At 34.6% G+C, this 20,914-nt stretch overlaps 1 long non-coding RNA gene across 1 annotated transcript; it reads right to left on the bottom strand.

The window, feature by feature from the left end:
* Positions 1-13,952: 13,952 nt before the first annotated feature.
* On the bottom strand, positions 13,953-20,551 carry LOC130014250 (uncharacterized). Its single transcript, XR_008789220.1, has 6 exons — positions 20,168-20,551; positions 19,943-19,971; positions 19,178-19,306; positions 18,834-18,992; positions 17,988-18,062; positions 13,953-17,570 (listed from the first exon to the last, which is right to left on the bottom strand). It is a non-coding gene; the product is annotated as an uncharacterized LOC130014250 (long non-coding RNA).
* Positions 20,552-20,914: the final 363 nt, after the last annotated feature.

The following is a 20,914-nucleotide window of genomic DNA, read 5'->3' as shown; positions in this document are numbered from 1 at the left end:
CCACACAGTTATACTTTTCTAATACGTCCAAGTCAAGAATCACTTTGTTAAAAATTGGAGCAACACCAACATTTAATATGAAAGAAGAACTTCCAATTGTAATAGTAACATCCGGCAATAAGTGACCAGAAATCAGCTTAAAACTGATTCCCTTCAGTCGGACGGCTTTCCCTAGCTGCAACTTCTCCACCCCATTCAAAGCATCAACTTGCATCACAACAAGTGGACGGGCAACACTAAGCTCACCCAAGAAGAGCCCCTCCGAACATGAAGAATATTGTCATGCAGTGGACCTCGATTGCTGGTAGGGTGACCCACCATAAATAAATATCTCCAAATATCTCGACAATTACGCCACAATATTTATATATATATACCAAGCCTTAAATCAGTTTCACACAATTATAGTCACTAAATAAACGATCATGCTGTACTTAATAAGCTATGACCATTTAATGATCTATAAATAATAGGCTGAAACTGGTTCCAAGTTTCGTCCATAACATCCAGACACTTTTGAGTAAAAGATAGGTTACGTGCCCCTGTTTTGAAATTCGTCTCGCTTAGCCAGTGTACCGACCATTCTACGTCTGATTGACAGGTCGGGATAATCAAGACTACCTTTTTACGAAACATAACAGAAAGCTGGAACAAGAAATTGAATTTATAAAAACGCACGTTAGCCAGCTCAACAATTGTTTTAAGAAGCTTGTAAAAGTAAAATGAAACTACTGCTAGTATCACGTTCCTGCTAACGAAAGTGATTCAGAGATATTATTTGTACTAAACCAAAAGATGCCGCTCTTAACGGTACAGTTAATGATAAAGCAATTTAAAAAATAAAACGAACGTAATTTCTAAATCTGCTGTAATAACCAAGAAGCTTAATTTTACTGCTATTCAAAATCGTCTACAATAAATTTTTGACGGCTGTAATAGTTAATAGATTTGTAGAGAATTGCAAGTGCCATGGCTATTTATAGTATTATACTGTCAGAAAGTTGGTCTCGACACGGCTAATGTGCACGCTTCAGTGGTAGTCTCGAACTATCAGCGGTGGACTGTATTGCTGGATGAGAAATGGTGATCACAATTCAAGATAGCGGCTGGAGAAAGTGGTTTTCATCAGCGCTCTGCCTAAAGCAATTCTTCTCAACCTTTTTTCGCCAACGGCACACATTGGAACACATGAAAAAAATAGTGCCACACCTGGCTAAATATATATGAAAAATATTTGAATTTTGCACAATAAAAACATGGCAAGTCATAGACGGCATACAACCGTAGACACAGACTAGTCATAGACACACCCCTGTAAACGTAGGCAGTGATGTTGATAGCTTCCATGAACGATTATAGAAGATTATAGAACTGTCTCGAGCTATTCCACAAAATAATTAAGGACAGATTAAAGATTGATAAGTTGATATTGATAGATGCCGCGCATAGAGTCGGACCCAAATCTTAACCAAACCAGGCTGTTGTCGGACAAGTCCATCCAATACCAACACATCATAGACGCATCATTGTGCGTTTTATGAGACGCGATGAAAGACAATTAGTACAATCAAATAGGAAACAAACTGGCATATCTATATCCGAAGACATGACACAAGTCAATGTGAAACTACAATCAGCTGTACAAAAACACCCCCTTGTGAAATCAGCGTGGTTTTTCGAAATGGTAAGGTTCGAGCAGAGGGCCATAGTGGCAAAACTTGCCATGTTGAATTATACCCTGATGTAAATGATCAACTTATAAAGTATTTATCTGGCTGAAGAAATCTTTAAAAACATGTGCAAAGCCAAATTCTGAATGTTGGTTCAACGTATGGTCGTAATCTGTTAAATATACGAGAATAACCCGAATGTGTGTCTCAAAATTATACTACGCATGCAGATGTCTACCCCCACAGTCAATAAACTTAAAATCAAACTAACAGTTCAACTGCTGTGCACACTTCGATGTTCATAATTGGCTACCATATTCTTTGTCATCTACTCGCTTGTTTGAAGTACATGTAAAACCCATGACAGCTATGATAGATGTGCAGATACTGTTATAATAATGCCTGTCGCTGTGTCCACAAACACTAAACTCTACAGCTGATGTGTTCCACCCTTTTACCTCATTTCCTTGTTATCTTATGAGGATTATAGACTAGTTACTGAATACAAAAAAATTATTATATCATTGTATAATATAACATAGCTCCACCTATATATTCTTATGTAATAATGTTAGGAATTGTATAAACTCCAATTGTTTATAAACTGGAAGTATACTAAAATACAATTGTCTTCATGATCACTATCCCTCTTTCTTTCCTTGATTACAGCAAGTGCATTTAATGAGTAAAATTGTATAGTAGCAGACAGCTTTTATATTTGAAGGACCTTTTAAATATCGAAAATAAATTTAATCATTACAATTTCAAAGAGCATATTTCAAGTAAATGTAATCATATATGTACGAACATATATACTTCCAGCTAAATTTGTTAATACTTAAATATTCTGTACATATAAGTATATTGTATATTCATAAACCTTCCACCATTTTTTTATATGTGCCTTTTACATACCTTACATCATTCCACATAAATTGATAGAGATAGCACACTTAAGCTTGAGACAAACCTGTTTTCTAAAGCACATCATGTAAAACCTTGTAAAATTGTTTGATAGCATAACTATAATCAAAAATCCAGACTACGGTAAATATGTTAATCAATAAAGATATGTGAATTTAGATATAAACGTCATATGTAGCACTTGATAACTTTTAAAAAGGAAAGATTTCGCTGGCACAATTATAATTCATTGAAAAATGTTAACATGAAATAAATACAAAACGTTAAATTTCAAGTATAAACTCCAATTGTGTGGTGTACACACAAAACCAGTCCCCTGCTCATTTGATAAACGCACTCACTCTGTGACTTCTGTCACAGACATAATTACCGTTATAATGTTGTCTTGATTGAAAAAACCAAAAGCAAAATCCCACGCCCGAAAAGGTGGCACAAAAAATCTAATTTCTGTGATATAATATTGGTTACACGTTCTTGTAAATAAACCTAGGTATTTGAATATTATAACCATTATCACCATCCACAACTATTAGTATTATATATATGCATTTATACAATATATGTGGACCCATCACGGCATAATGAGTCGCAATGAGGAATTTTTTAAAATTGAGTTATTGTTATTTTGACATTCTCCAGCTCAATACCTTCAATTTGAATCGGGCAAAATCTGACTGAGCTGTGTCCGTTTGAAGCCACCCAAATCACCAAAGTAAGTTTAGAGAAAATTTCAAAAATCAAGTCAAAGATTTGTTATGTTTCAAAACAAAATCCCATGGCAACCAGGCCATTTATTTGCTGTTTTGTCGTTGAATATTGTTTTCTAAAGGTTTTCAGGGGTGCTGAAGACGAAAATTGTAGTAAAAATTTAATCCAACAATTTCCGCCATCTTTTTTCAAAATGGACGCCAAAATGACAAATTTTCAAGTTTTCACAAGCTTTGTGTTTACTAATGTCATTGTATGTGTTTTTAGGGGTGCTACATCCAAAAATTGTAGTACCAGATTTTATCCATGAAAATGGCGACCAAAATGACAATTCTTATCTGGAGAGCATGCACTGGAATAACCGAGAAATAGGCAATTTTGTATGAGTCAATTATCTTTCGATTTTCATTTGATGCCTAATGCCCATTATGACTAGGTCAAACAAATTTACAGTGTTACTGGAAATGACGTCTTTTGGACAAAAACTATATTTTTAGCCTTAAAACATATATTTTATTCAAATGAGTCTTATTAGGGTTTCACACTGCGTAGCTTGTGTGAAACACTATTGTTTTTGTTCGGATTATTATTCTTCTTCTTCATATTATTATTTTTCCATTTGAGCATATCTCAGAAACTACTCGTCCGATAGTGGGTTTGACTTAAATTTTAAAGCTATTTCTAACGTTCTGCGTCAATGCGAAATGTCCGAAATCACCGAAGTTGTCGTTTTTCGAAATTTTGCCGTAATGGTTTCAACAATGGTCGGATTGTAATATACTATTCAAAAAAAGTAGGGGATATTTGATTTTTAAGCGTTATTAAAGTCACCTAATGAAACTGACGAAGAAACAAATGACAAAATGAAATGAAGTTCACATTCATCGATTTATTCCAAATGATCGTTAGACTAAGTAAGGCACAGACTGACCATTATAAGGGTAAAATGATACCCGGAGTCAAACAGCAAAGTTACCACAGCATCACAACCAAGTCAGTAACGGGTAAATCCTCCTCTGTTTGCCAAACAAGCATTGATCCGACGTGGCATACTCCTAATGAGACGTCTAAGGTCATTTTGGTCCAGATTGTCCCATTCCTGTTGCAACGCAGCAGCAAGTTCTTGGACATTGGCAGGACGTTGTTGACGTTGACGTAACCTCTGTCCAACCATGTCCCAGACATGCTCGATGGGGGAGAGGTCGGGACTCAGTGCTGGCCAAGGTAATGTGGTGATGTTCTGTTGTTGGAGGTAAACTGTAACGATCCTGGCCCTGTGACATCTTGCGTTGTCATCCTGGAAGATGAAACGGCGGCCATGACGTCGTGCGAACGGCACAACATGGACTGCCAAGATGTTGTCCCGGTAGTACTGGCCTGTAACACGCCCTGCAACAACATGTAAAGCCGTTCTTCCAGCAACAGTGATGCCTCCCCACACCATAACAGAACAACCCCCAAATCGATCATGTCTGATGACGTTAACGTCTTGGAAGCGCTCGTTTCGACGACGCCACACCCTCCTACGTCTGTCCAAAAAATCAACAGTGAACCTTGACTCATCTGAAAACATCACATTGCTCCAGCGTCGATTATCCCAGTGTTGACGATCCCTACACCAACGACGTCTTGCCTGAATGTGATGATCTCTCAAACAAGGGATCACGCGAGGACGTCGGGCGCGAAGGTGACCCCTATGCAGTCGATTTCGAATCGTCTGGCCACTCACTCTCACACCAGTGTCTGTTTGAAGACGAGCGCTGATCTGATTTGCTGTGATGACACGATTTCTCAAGGCCAAGGTACGGATATATCGATCCTGGGCTTGAGTTGTCGCCCTTGGTCGACCTGAGCGTGGTCTGTCCTGTACAGATTGTGTATCACGGTATCTGGACCATAGCCTGCTTATGACAGACAGAGAAACATTCATCGTCCGCGCCACAACCGCCTGTGTTGTGCCGATCTGTAGCATGCCAAGGGCACGTAACCTTTCATTTTGGGTAAGCCGACGCATATCAAAATTTGTTTTCTGGTCACTAAAACAATTAAACTGATGTTTCCACCCTGGAATTCAATGCCACAATGACTGTAACATTCAAAGTCAGAGTCGTGCAAATCTTGGGTTGGACCCCCATGATGATCCCAAGCATCACCTGCATTCCATGCGGTAGCTATTGGTGCGTTTGGGCGTCACATGTAACTGGAAATGTTTCTTCTGTTAGGTTCTATAGTGACTTTTTTCGTAGTCATTTGCATATTTTAGTATTATGCCCCCAAAATCAAATATCCCCTACTTTTTTTTGAATTGTATATTTGATACATTTTGACATAGCCGGAGACAAGGCACATAGCTACAGTTCTTTAGATTTTTTTATTTTCGACGAATCTTGGGAGATATTAGGCGGCAAATTTGGAAAATTTAAATTTTTACAAAATACTTTTTTATTAATGAATATTTTTATGTGGTATTTTACCTAAGGTTAAAGAGTCATCTGATTTGAAAAAATATGGCAACATTTTTTGTCATCGTATTTTTTTTTTTTTTTTTTCAGTTTTTCAGTCCTGGATTTACATGTAATTATTTATTGTTCGATTTGTATAAAACAAAGTTCATATGCTCCGTGGTCCAAAATGTCATTTTTTTTTTGTTACCGGTACATTTTCATTTTCGGCAACGGGACTTACGTAAATTTAGCAAAAGCTGCAATTCTGACAGTTCGGTACCACTTTTTGAAAGCAAATATTATTTTTTTCAAATCTGGTATGACTGAAAGGGTGTGCCCTGTTAAGGCGCAGAAATCATCGCGCTCAGTTTTTTTAATTTTTATTTTGTTTTTTGATCATTTTGATTTATAGGTGAAAAAAGGTGAAAAAAATGAGCTATTCACAACCCATTCAGGCTTTTCATAGTTTAAAATATTTCTTCGCAACTTTCATAAACTAGTAGCAATAATCCATACGAAGAGAATGTATGTGAAAATTAGTTTGTAATATGAGTAGCTGCGGAGAAATGGGCAATTTTGCATGAGGCACTTTTTACGCTAGTTTGCCTGTAAAAGAGTCAATTATTATTGGATTTTCATACAAGTGATACCATTTGATGCGTAATGTCAATTTGAACTAGGTCAAAGCAATTTAACATTTTCAATGTCACCGGAAATGACGTAATTAGGGCAAAAGCTGTATTTAGAGCCTTCAAAACCAATAATTTAGTCAAATGAGTCATATTTGTTATTCGATTTTCATAATATTTTCAGTGTGTGATACCTAATGTCATTTATGATTTCATACAAGTAATTAAAGATTTTCATTATCACCGGAAGTAACGCCATTTTGGCAAAAACTGTATTTTTAGCCTTCAAAACAGATATTTTATTCAAATGAGTCTGATTTGTAATGCTTTTCATATTATGATATTTGATTCCAATCAAAAAATAGATTGAACCCACGCGATCATACAGATACCAACAAATGGTTTCTAACTTGTACGGTTGCAGAGAAATAGACGATTTTCTACTAGTCACTTTTCAAGGTTTTTGATCTATAAAAGTGGCAATTATTATTCAATTTACATAAAATTTGCACCATGTGATGCCTTGTGCCATTTCTTATTTCATAGAACTAATTTAACATTGTCATTATCACCGGAGGTACTGTACACTTACATGTAAAAAAAAATGTATAAAAGAAATTGATATTGCTGGATTTGGTTGATTCTGCGTCCATTTTATTTGATGTGTGCAATGCTTATGTGGAAACCTGTTTAATGGATATGTTTAAGAGTAACGTGGTACCAGTGAAACCCGTCATTACTGCATCGCAGTTCTAGTGATGGTTGTTTTTTCCTCTTGAGTATATCTTAATGAATATTTCTTTATGGTAGTTTATCCAGTGCTAAAGGGTCGTCTGATTTGAGCAAAAATGTCAACAATTTTTGTCTACATAATTTTGCTTGGCCGCCATTGGCTAATTCAGTTTTTCTCTCCTAGATTGATTATTAATTGTTCGATTTGTTTAAAACAAACTTCATATGCTCCTTTTTCAAAAATGTCATTTTTTATGTTACCGATAGAGTTATCTGTCGGCACCGAAAATATTATTTTTCAAAATTTGATATTACCAAAAGGATGCGCCATCAAAGGCGCACAAAACATCGGACTCAGTTTTTTTAATTTCGATTTCGTTTTCGGCCTATTTCGATTAAAATGTGAACCAGCGGCTGCCAGGCAGGATATGCCCACATTTTCGAGAGATGGATAGAGAACAAGCTTAAAAGAAAGTGATTTTTCCTACAATCAAGGGCCATAATTCAGGAAATTACAATTCAGTATGCGCAAATATCGAAAGGAACCGAGATCTTTGTGTTATAAACTTACATTTCACGTTTCAACAAAATCGGATTAAAATTGTGACCTCTATAGGGTCCACAACCTTGATATACCATATTTTTACGCTATTTGAGAACGAACGGCGGCCATTTTGTCTGTCAATTTTGGGCCGATTTTCACGAAATTCGAAATCAGCCTTCCTTAGGGTGTAACGGTGATATAATAATACGTTTTTTTTAAATCGGATAAAAATTATGACCTCTATAGGGTCCACAAGCTAAAAACGCGATTTTTCGTACATTCAGGGGCCATAATTCAGGAAGTTACGGTCCGATATGCGCGAATATCGAAAAGAACCGAGATCTTTGGGTTATAAACTTACAATTCAAATTTTAACAAAATCGGATAAAAATTGTGACCTCTATAGGGTCCACAAGCTAAAAACGTGATTTTTCGTAAAATCAGGGGCCATAATCCATGAAGTTTCGATCCGATACATGCCAATATCGAAAGCAGCCGCGATCTTTTGGGGATAAACCTATATTTCAAGTTTCGTCAAAATCGGATAAGAATTGTGACCTGTAGAGAGTCCACAAACAATTGTGGGCGTATAAAAAAGGTGTAAAATTAAGCTATTTACAACCCATTCAGCGTTTCATATTTTAAAATATTTCTTCGTAACTTTCATAAACTCGTAGCAATAATGCATAGGAAGAGAATGTATGTGAAAATTAGTAATGTGAGCAGTTGCCGAGAAATAGGCAATTTTGCACGCGTCACTTTTCACATTATTTTGCCTGTAAAGGAGTCAATTATTATTCGATTTTCAATTTATTTTTTACCATTTGATGCCTTATGCCAATTTTGACTAGGGCATACTAATTTAACATTTTCACTGTCACCAGAAATGACATCATTTGGACAAAAACTGTATTTTTAGCCTTAAAATCAGATATTTTATTCAAATGATTCTTATTTGTAATGTTTTTTTAAAATTATGATATTTGATTCGAATTAACAAATAGAATAAACCCATACGATCATACAGATACCACAAAATGGTTTCTGACTTGTATGGTTGCAGATGATTTTCTACAAGTCACTTTTCATGACTTATCAGATTTTCATAAATTTTCACCATGTGATGCCTTATGCCATTTATTATTTTATAGAACTAATTTAACATTTTCATTATCACCGGAAGTAATGACATTTTGGCAAAAACTGCATTTTAAGCGGTCATTTTTTTTTTTGAAGTGGGTTGTATTTATTATTTGTTTAACAATATGATATTTGTCGAGAAATAACCAATTCTGTGGGAATCTGTTTATCGGTTTCATTGGTACCGGAAGTGATGAGTTCAAGGGTAACGTTTCACCGAAAGTGACATAAGTTGAAGGGTAACGTGGCAACAGTTAAACCCGTCATTACTGCTTCGCAGTTCTAGTTTGTAATGTTTTTTCATAGCGGACCTTGATTTCCTTGATTAAGGCCCCTGATTGTATGGAAATTGTACGAAAAAAATCGACATTTTAGTTTTTTGATCCTCCAGACGTCACGATTTTTATTTGATTTTAAAAACCATTTAAATATATCACCTTTTCATCCTATTGTAGGCTAATCAAGAATTTCGGGACAATTGAATAGAAAATGTCCGACAAAATGGCCTTGTACGCAATTGTGTAAATGTAATACGAAGATTGTTGACCCCCTAGAGGTCGCAATTATTGTCGGATTTTGATGAAACTTAAAATATATCTCAGTACCTTTCAATACTCCCGCATTTCAGACCATAACTTCTTGGATTAAGGCTACTGATCATATACGAAAAATTGTGGGGTTTTTTTTATAACTTGTTCTCTATCCATCTCTTGCAAAATGTGGCAGTATCTTGCCTGGCAACCGCTGGTTGTATAATATATATTTAAGATGTGGACCTAATAGACCCACTGGCCTACAAAGAGCATTTTAAAATAGTATGTGGTGATCTAAAGGGGACATAACTTGCATGCGACGACGTGAGTAATTCGTGATTTTTGGCAGTGGAGGTTATTTCATAAGTTAAAAATTCATGCTTTTTGGCTAATGTTAGGGTTAGGATTAGAGCATTCCATATTTTAAGTGTGTAGTTGAGTTTTTCAAATAGCCAAGTATATGTAAAATAGAGCCTTTGAATACCGATTTAAGGAAACTTGTTTAAGTGGATAAATTAAGTATTTTTATTTAACTTTAAGAAAACCTTTGAATACAGACCTAGATGTTGATTTATTTCGACCACTTGGACATCTAATAAAATGAACTCAACCGTAAGATTTCATATTAATCTGTACCAGCCGTAGTTGATTGAACGTGGTTTCAACCATTTTCCGCCTTTACTTTTCAACTCGACAGTGCATTATTTGCATTTTGCGCTAAAATATCAAATTTCTCATGACTTAATCCACACCAATATGTACTTAGATTATTTAACATTTAATTAAGAAAACAAAATTAAAATACCAACGCTAGATTATGTCACGGCTTAGATTCAATGGGATTTAAAACAAAAAAAAACAACCAATATTTCCGCGGAAACAAAATATATAGGACGTTAAATCCCATTTCAATTGATTTGAATAACGGAACACAAAGATTTAAAGCTCTGTGAGTTAGGTTCAGTGTTCGATCATGGGATTGGCTGAAAAATTTCATCGGGTTTCCAGGCGTGGTTGGGAAGAAAACCCGAGATCCCTTGTACATATTTTGGTAACATGCCCCTCATAGCACACTTTATGACGTATGTCCGTCTTCATTAGCCCAGTCGGTGCAGAACGGTAGGACGTTAAACCCCATTTCCTTTCATTTTGTTATAAGCTAATATTGAAACACAAGCTATTAGTTTTTCGTAATTTGCCAAAATCGACAATTCGAAAGGAAAAGGCAGTTTAATTAAATCCAGAAATAGAAAAAGTCTGTGCATTACCATGTATAGAATGAATAAAAACCAGGGAATGTACGGACTATTTCTATTTTTCTTGCGTTCTCTTATCTAGTGACATTCAATTACTTTTTTGAAATGTCGGGTTTCCTCTCAGTCTCACACAACTTTTGATCTTTGAAGGAATTATTAGTGAGCAAAAATTCGCCCGTGTATTTGTTTTCACTCATCACTTCGGTCAGTTATATAGAGGGATAACTCGTGTTTACCTTTTGCGTTCGTCACTTCCGTTTGTTGAATCCTTCATTACTCATCTATCGTAGTGATCTGTGATAAAATAATATTTGGAACGTGTTTAACCAGTTCTATAACATATGGGATAATGACCGACACCAATATTGTCCTTTAATTCTCTGAGGAGGTTGGGGGGGGGGGCGTGCGCGTTAGATAAGGTCAGTCATGTGATCAATTTGTTTTCGACTTGCCACTGGTGGATTCTCTCCCCACGGCTCAAGACCAATATGCACAAACAAATTATTTAAATACATTTGAACCACATGTTAGTCAGGAAATGACCTAGTCTGTGACGAGTTGACGTTAAAGCCCCACTTCTCTCATATTAATTTCGTTGATTAACCCAACAAGGGCTTCGTTGATTAACCCGACGAGGGTTCAACGCTTTTTCGTGCAATAGATGAAACAGTGTAACAAAATGGGCCGAAGGGAACCTACACCTATAGCATCTGAGGGGCCGATAAAGCTAAACAAAACTTGTAACCTGTGAAATTGTTATCTCAAATTAATAAGATGCCTCATGTTTCTTCCATGATAATCGTCACTTCCCTGAACATTGATTTCAGAGCTATTTTTCATCTACCACCGCCGTGTTAAACATTTCGCAGCAAAATTAAAAGGCTGGTGTTCCGCCACCCTATCAGATTCAAAACACAGCGATGGTGAAATATTTTATTTGTAAATGATTTTTAACTACATCTATCAGTAATTAATTGATTAACAAACAATAATATAATCTTTTAAATTATCAATTGGTCCATATTAAACAATATTTTAAAAGCTATGAAATGCGGTTGCTCCTAAAATCATATCCACCCCGCACCCACTACTACATGTTGGTATGTCGAAAATTTCGAAATAATTTTGACCCATTCTAATTCCCATAAAGGTTTATGTTCCAAGTTTAGAAAAATAGAAAATTTAGAATGTTGACCTATTGCATGATGGTCTGGCGGTCAGGATCCCCCCCCCCCCACCTTCAAATCATTTTGGTATGCAGAAACTTTCGAAATATTTTTTACCCCGTTCAAATTCCCATAAAGATTTGTACCAAGTTTAGAAAAATGGAAAATTTAGAAGTTTGACATGTAGCATTACAGACCTACAGGCATAAAATAATGGGCGTAAAAAACCCAAAATAATGTTTAATATGGGAGTACAAAAAAACACACAACCTATATAATGAGTATTAATTTAACATAAGATAATCATTATGATTATAATAAAGAAAAATCATATGTCGATGATATTGTCCCAAGAGTAATATCAGCGAAAAACAAATATAAATTAAAACATCTTATGCGTCTGACAAAATCCTACAAACACAATAATGCACATAATAATATCGAAAAAACATTAAATATTCTGTCAGGAAAGCCTACAGTCTTTAAAGATATTATTCTAAGGTAATTATTTGAGTAATACAAGAGAATTACAGACCTAACGTCCATATAAAGTATTATGTTACCCAAAATTAAACATTCTGATCTTTGTAGGCGTTTATGACATGAGTGGTCTGTGTTGAGAGCCGGCTACCCAACCCTAACTCCCATTTAGGAAGGGGGAGGTAGGATTTTCCCAAGTGCTCTGATCAACCGGAAGTGTTTACTCACTGCTGACCTTACATTTTAATAAACATAATCATGCACATAATATAAATGAAAAATAATAACAGCAGACGTCTGTAGACGACTTCATCAGAAAAATACTAGTTTGGCAATAACAAAGCTTATTTAGATGAAAACAAAAAAAAATCATGTTGGTTTGTCGAAAGTTTCGAACAAATTGTAATTTCGAAATGGTTATTTCTAATGGCGTATTCAGTTACCAACGACAAACACAATAATACACATTATATGTGAATATTTGTTTCCAAAAAACATTAAATATTCTGCCAGAAAAGCCTACAGTCTTTAAAGATATTATTCTAAGGTAATTATTTGAGTAATATAAGTGAATTACAGAAATAAACCTTAATAAAAACCTCCCCTCGAAAACAATAAAAATATGAAAAGATAACATCTTTTAACAAAAAAATCCTGTTGCTCGGTCGAAAGTTTCGAAAGAGTTGTAATTTGACATCATGAAGCATCCATAAAGTTTTATGTCCCAAGTATAGACAATGAAAAATTTTGAATGTTGACCTAACGTCCTTATAAAGTATTATGTTACCCCATATGAAACATTTTGATCTTTGTAGGCGTTTCTGACATCAGTGGTCAGTATTGAGAATCTATCGGAAGTGTTTACTCACTGCTGACCTTACATTGTAATTAAACATAATAATGCATATAATATAAATGAAAAATAAAAACAATAGATATCTGTAGACAACTTCATTAGAAAAATACTAGTTTGGCAATAACAAAGCTTATTTAGATGAAAACAAAAAAAATCACGTATTCAGTTACCAACGACAAACACAATAATACACATTATATGTGAATATTTGTTTCCAAAAAACATTAAATATTCTGCCAGAAAAGCCTACAGTCTTTAAAGATATTATTCTAAGGTAATTATTTGAGTAATATAAGTGAATTACAGAAATAAACCTTAATAAAAACCTCCCCTCGAAAACAATAAAAATATGAAAAGATAACATCTTTTAACAAAAAAATCCTGTTGCTCGGTCGAAAGTTTCGAAAGAGTTGTAATTTGACATCATGAAGAATCCATAAAGTTTTGTACCAAGTTTAGAAAAATGGAAAATTTAGAAGTTTGACATGTAGCATTACAGACCTACAGGCATAAAATAATGGGCGTAAAAAAAAACAAAATAATGTTTAATATGGGAGTACAAAAAAACACACAACCTATATAATGAGTATTAATTTAACATAAGATAATCATTATGATTATAATAAAGAAAAATCATATGTCGGTGATATTGTCCCAAGAGTAATATCAGCGAAAAACAAATATAAATTAAAACATCTTATGCGTCTGACAAAATCCTACAAACACAATAATGCACATAATAATATCGAAAAAACATTAAATATTCTGTCAGGAAAGCCTACAGTCTTTAAAGATATTATTCTAAGGTAATTATTTGAGTAATATAAGAGAATTACAGACCTAACGTCCATATAAAGTATTATGTTACCCAAAATTAAACATTCTGATCTTTGTAGGCGTTTATGACATGAGTGGTCTGTGTTGAGAGCCGGCTACCCAACCCTAACTCCCATTTAGGAAGGGGGAGGTAGGATTTTCCCAAGTGCTCTGATCAACCGGAAGTGTTTACTCACTGCTGACCTTACATTTTAATAAACATAATCATGAACATAATATAAATGAAAAATAATAACAGCAGACGTCTGTAGACGACTTCATTAGAAAAATACTAGTTTGGCAATAACAAAGCTTATTTAGATGAAAACAAAAAAAAATCATGTTGGTTTGTCGAAAGTTTCGAACAAATTGTAATTTCGAAATGGTTATTTCTAATGGCGTATTCAGTTACCAACGACAAACACAATAATACACATTATATGTGAATATTTGTTTCCAAAAAACATTAAATATTCTGCCAGAAAAGCCTACAGTCTTTAAAGATATTATTCTAAGGTAATTATTTGAGTAATATAAGAGAATTACAGAAATAAACCTTAATAAAAACCTCCCCTCGAAAACAATAAAAATATGAAAAGATAACATCTTTTAACAAAAAAATCCTGTTGCTCGGTCGAAAGTTTCGAAAGAGTTGTAATTTGACATCATGAAGAATCCATAAAGTTTTATGTCCCAAGTATAGACAATGAAAAATTTTGAATGTTGACCTAACGTCCTTATAAAGTATTATGTTACCCCATATGAAACATTTTGATCTTTGTAGGCGTTTCGGACATCAGTGGTCAGTATTGAGAATCTATCGGAAGTGTTTACTCACTGCTGACCTTACATTGTAATTAAACATAATAATGCATATAATATAAATGAAAAATAAAAACAATAGATATCTGTAGACAACTTCATTAGAAAAATACTAGTTTGGCAATAACAAAGCTTATTTAGATGAAAACAAAAAAAATCACGTTGGTTTGTCGAAAGATTCGAACAAATTGTAATTTCGAAATGGTTATTTCTAATGACGTATTCAGTTACCAACGACAAACACAATAATACACATTATATGTGAATATTTGTTTCCAAAAAACATTAAATATTCTGCCAGAAAAGCCTACAGTCTTTAAAGATATTATTCTAAGGTAATTATTTGAGTAATATAAGAGAATTACAGACCTAACGTCCATATAAAGTATTATGTTACCCAAAATTAAACATTCTGATCTTTGTAGGCGTTTATGACATGAGTGGTCTGTGTTGAGAGCCGGCTACCCAACCCTAACTCCCATTTAGGAAGGGGGAGGTAGGATTTTCCCAAGTGCTCTGATCAACCGGAAGTGTTTACTCACTGCTGACCTTACATTTTAATAAACATAATCATGCACATAATATAAATGAAAAATAATAACAGCAGACGTCTGTAGACGACTTCATTAGAAAAATACTAGTTTGGCAATAACAAAGCTTATTTAGATGAAAACAAAAAAAAATCATGTTGGTTTGTCGAAAGTTTCGAACAAATTGTAATTTCGAAATGGTTATTTCTAATGGCGTATTCAGTTACCAACGACAAACACAATAATACACATTATATGTGAATATTTGTTTCCAAAAAACATTAAATATTCTGCCAGAAAAGCCTACAGTCTTTAAAGATATTATCCTAAGGTAATTATTTGAGTAATATAAGTGAATTACAGAAATAAACCTTAATAAAAACCTCCCCTCGAAAACAATAAAAATATGAAAAGATAACATCTTTTAACAAAAAAATCCTGTTGCTCGGTCGAAAGTTTCGAAAGAGTTGTAATTTGACATCATGAAGAATCCATAAAGTTTTATGTCCCAAGTATAGACAATGAAAAATTTTGAATGTTGACCTAACGTCCTTATAAAGTATTATGTTACCCCATATGAAACATTTTGATCTTTGTAGGCGTTTCGGACATCAGTGGTCAGTATTGAGAATCTATCGGAAGTGTTTACTCACTGCTGACCTTACATTGTAATTAAACATAATAATGCATATAATATAAATGAAAAATAAAAACAATAGATATCTGTAGACGACTTCATTAGAAAAATACTAGTTTGTCAATAACAAAGCTTATTTAGATGAAAACACAAAAAAATCATGTTGGTTTGTCGAAAGTTTCGAACAAATTGTAATTTCGAAATGGTTATTTCTAATGGCGTATTCAGTTACCAACGACAAACACAATAATACACATTATATGTGAATATTTGTTTCCAAAAAACATTAAATATTCTGCCAGAAAAGCCTACAGTCTTTAAAGATATTATTCTAAGGTAATTATTTGAGTAATATAAGTGAATTACAGAAATAAACCTTAATAAAAAACCTCCCCTCGAAAACAATAAAAATATGAAAAGATAACATCTTTTAACAAAAAAATCCTGTTGCTCGGTCGAAAGTTTCGAAAGAGTTGTAATTTGACATGAAGAATCCATAAAGTTTTATGTCCCAAGTATAGACAATGAAAAATTTTGAATGTTGACCTAACGTCCTTATAAAGTATTATGTTACCCCATATGAAACATTTTGATCTTTGTAGGCGTTTCGGACATCAGTGATCAGTATTGAGAATCTATCGGAAGTGTTTACTCACTGCTGACCTTACAATGTAATTAAACATAATAATGCATATAATATAAATGAAAAATAAAAACAATAGATATCTGTAGACAACTTCATTAGAAAAATACTAGTTTGGCAATAACAAGCTTATTTAGATAAATTGATGACCATTGGCGATATATAACAATAGTTAAATCCAAATTGCAAACGAACCCCATCAATATTTGAATCAAAATGTTACAGTATAAAAACATTAGCTAACAAGTCTTGGAAACACCTTTACATAGAGAAGTGATTTGATAGACTTTTAGTGAGGATATCGGTTTAAACTGCAGGACGAAACAACCCCAAATGTTATGTTCCAAAGAAACGAAGCAAACTGCCTATATCTATGTATGAAGAAACTGTACGGACAGGAGAAGGTGTTTATTTTGTGTATGTATGAAGAAACTGCCTGTCCCATCTGACCGTCGGTGTGCTTTCTCCCGATAGAGATAAACATATTTGGTGTGATCTTTGTTGATGAAGTTATGGTGTTTATTTTGTGAATGTATGAAGAAACTGTCCGTCCCATCTGACCGTCGGTATGTTTTCTCCCGATAGAGATAAACATATTTGGTGTGATCTTTGTTGATGAAGTTATGGTTTTTATTTTGTGTATATATGAAGAAACTGTCCATCCCATCTGACCGTCGGTATGTTTTCTCCCGATAGAGATAAACATATTTGTTGTGATCTTTGATGAAGTTATGACATGTTAGTCTCGGCATAACAGATGGACTCGGTCCCTCAAGTAGTTTTACACCCCAAGCCTAACTAAAAGTCAATGTTTTCAAGGGGTCCGTATTTTAAAATGTGTTTCAAACTTGTCAACATAATGTTCTTTACTGTACCTACGTGTATTAGACAGACCCATGAAAATTTAGAAAATATATATAGTACATGCAGTACATACATAAACCTGCTATTGCCAATCTAGAATTTCCCTGTTAATGTTCCATTTCCCAGTCGAGTTCCTGGAACCATAAACGGCCGCTTGACATCCATCCAAGTCACAGCTGGAAAAAAGGTAAAATGTGACAATTAAATGGTCCACATGAACAATTTCCTTTTAAAAAGGACATAGTTGAAAATCTGCCCATCTGTACAACACGATTAATATTTCAGCAAATCTGAAAAGTTTTCGAAAACTACCAACAGACATGCTGTATTGTTTTGCGACTATAGAAAATCTCATCTTGCAGCTGAAGTATGATTTGTTCACAGTAAATTCATCTAAGAACTACCATTGAATGTACCTATGGCGACCAAGTGTTACGTTCAGTTGAAATGTTACAGTTCTGAAGGCGTAATTTCTATTTCCACGAATGTCTCAGTCAATATGTATAATTTGATTCAAAGACCACCATATTATGTAATTAAGCATATCGCATGGACTTTAATTTGAATTATTTATAAATAAATGCTATTAATACCTCCCCTGTCTGTGTCCTATAACCGTGGTAATCATCATCGTATTGATCATTCGGCGCCTTAACATTGTTGTGGTCCTGTAAAATATACGATTATATATTTTGTGTTTATAACATCGGGCACTATCTTGGCATGCTAATAGACACATTTCAACAGCCAAAGACAAACTTGCAGCCTAGAGGAACTAGAGAAGTTGTAATTAGCAAGTATGTATGGTTTTTAAATGTTCTAAAATAAGGATCCAATAGTGAATTATTAGACATACACAATATGTAATATATTTGAACTCTTTTAACACAATCAGCTACCCTCATTCGTGAAATTTCTAATTGTGGACATCAATTTGAAGACACCGAACATTTTTTTATTGAAATGCTCCTGATGTTCAGATGCCCGAAATAAAACAATAAATAATTTATCGACTATTCATCGAAACACTCAATATTTTTAAAACTGTCCATTCGTTTTTCGAAATCACCAGACGGTTCCAGGGACAACTATAAACACTCATCATTGTAAATATATTCTCACTATAATCATACTTGCACGTGTACATTGATTATTAATATCTAAAATGTAAATGCATGTATCTATATCTGACAGGGAGAGGGGTTTAATATAGGCTATGTCTGTTCCCCAATCCCTATTCAGATACAGATCTGAATAAAATATTGCTTATAAAAAAAAACATTTCTTTGAAATACCACTACCGTTTCGGTTCATCGTGTTACGTTATACTGTACGACATTTTAAGTTCTAAATAAAACATAATGTTTGAAATTTTATATTACCGTAATAACACTTGCGATTTTGTTTTAGAAATAGAAAATATTGATATTAATGCTTACCTCATCAATTGCATTGACTGTACAATACCTCCATGTATAATATGCTCTGCGTCCCCACGATCATGTAAGAGAGGAGGATTATTCAGTTTCACGTTCTGTACATTCTAAATTTCCAGACTGCATCCAATTACAGTATATGTACTTTAACCGGCGCCGTCACTATTTTTAAGGAAAAAAAATATATTTATGTTTAGTTGATTCTGGCTAAACCCTTTATTTGTTTTCTATCAAACTTACAATAACAATCCTGTGAAATAGAATTGTTTCAAATTAGAATCTGTTCACACAATCTGTTTACTTTTGTCTTGTCTTATATTACCAAAGAATATTAAAATCTAACTCACCTGTATCCGTAAACTCTCTAGACCCCACTATCAACAATACATCTAAGTTTATCATAGAAACACGTTATACAAGGTTATCTTTACTGGACTCATGAGAAATTTGCAATTTACGTTAACGGCATTAAAAATCTAAGATAAAGAAAATATCAGAATATATTAAATATAGCACCCCTTACATAGCAAGCAAATGCAGCGAAAAACGTGCACCCCCCCCCCCCCAAAAAAAAAAAACAACAAAAAAACCCAAAAAACAAAAATATTAGTTGCCTAAAGAAGATGTAGGATTAGTCGATGCCATATTAATATATCCCAATTTAATTACTCCCCATGTCTATAACTTTCAACCAAAAAAAACTAATAATACATCATGGAAAACATCACATGATATTTACAAACGAATCTGGTGCACAAGCCAAGCTTATACAACAACAAGCCAAAATATAAAGACAGGCCCAGTATAAGATAAATAATAACGTGTGGACCTCTATTATATCATAAACTTTTTGTCTCCTATAGCGTAATTTGAAAATAAAACCCCATGAATTAATATTAGCGTTAACTCTTTTCCTAAACTCAAATCAATATGCGTATCAATTGACAAATTCATTGGTGTTGAATGGTTATATTTACAAATGTCAGTAACATTGGACTAGACCTGTGTCATAGGTCAGAGTAGCCAGATATAGGACGGGAACTTTTTCTATGTAGTTTGACGAATATATTGTAATATGGTGAAGATCTTTTATTTAAACAAATGTTGCTTACCCACAGAACAACTACCATGAAGCCATCGTCTGTAATATGTAATAGAAATATGGATAAATGTTATTAAATAAACAGTTTAATTCTGTGTGAAAGACTCTAGCCTTGGCCTGTATAGCAATCTAAAATTTTATGACGCTATGCCAAAGAAATACAAACTTTCATTATTCATGTGATGGAGGCGAAAAATCAGAATATTCTTCACATTTTGTCACTTGATTTGCATACCTTGTGAAAGCTGGAACATCCATGTCCACCTCGTCCCAGAAATCCAAGCGGAGTTCTCCACACCCCGTTTGCGTCCCCGGGTCGGCCTCGCTCCACCATCTCCATCGAGTCTTGGATCGTACGAAAGTGCGCGGTGACTGGACGAGAGATCGGGCTCAACAATCCCCCGCCTTCCGACCGCTTCGTTGCCTTCTAGAGAGAGAACTGTGGGCTAAATGATCCCCTGCCTACCGTTCTCCACCGTCTCGCGTCTTGGATCGTACGAAAGTGTGCGGTGACTGGACGAGTGATCGGGCTCAACGATCCCCCGCCTTCCGACCGCTTCGCTGCCTGTGACTTTACATGAGCATTAACTCCTCAGCACTGTACTCAGAGGGAATCCGATGTACCATGCATTTCTCACAGCTCGTCCACATCGTCCCGGAGAGCCAAGCGGAGTTCTCCGGTTTTCGTGACCGTGATAGTCGGTAGGCAGTACACCGACCTTTTATTTCTCGACCATACCTTCTCTAATCTTAAATCTATGGGTCTCCTCCACCCATAGGCTATAAGTTTGAGAACTTCTCAAAGGAACCAGACACCTTTTATTTCTCGACCATACCTTCTCAAATCTTAAATCTATGGGTCTCCTCCATACCATAGGTTATAAGTTTGAGAACTTCTCACGCCCGTGAGAGTGTCAAAGGAACCAGACACCTTTTATTTCTCGACCATATCTTCTCAAATCTTAAATCTATGGGTCTCCTC

This window comes from Patella vulgata, chromosome 9 (genome assembly GCF_932274485.2).
Source record: "Patella vulgata chromosome 9, xgPatVulg1.2, whole genome shotgun sequence".
In the NCBI taxonomy this organism is placed as follows: domain Eukaryota; kingdom Metazoa; phylum Mollusca; class Gastropoda; family Patellidae; genus Patella; species Patella vulgata.
The sequence above is the reverse complement of the archived record's forward strand: the minus strand, read 5'-3'. Positions and strand labels throughout refer to the sequence as shown.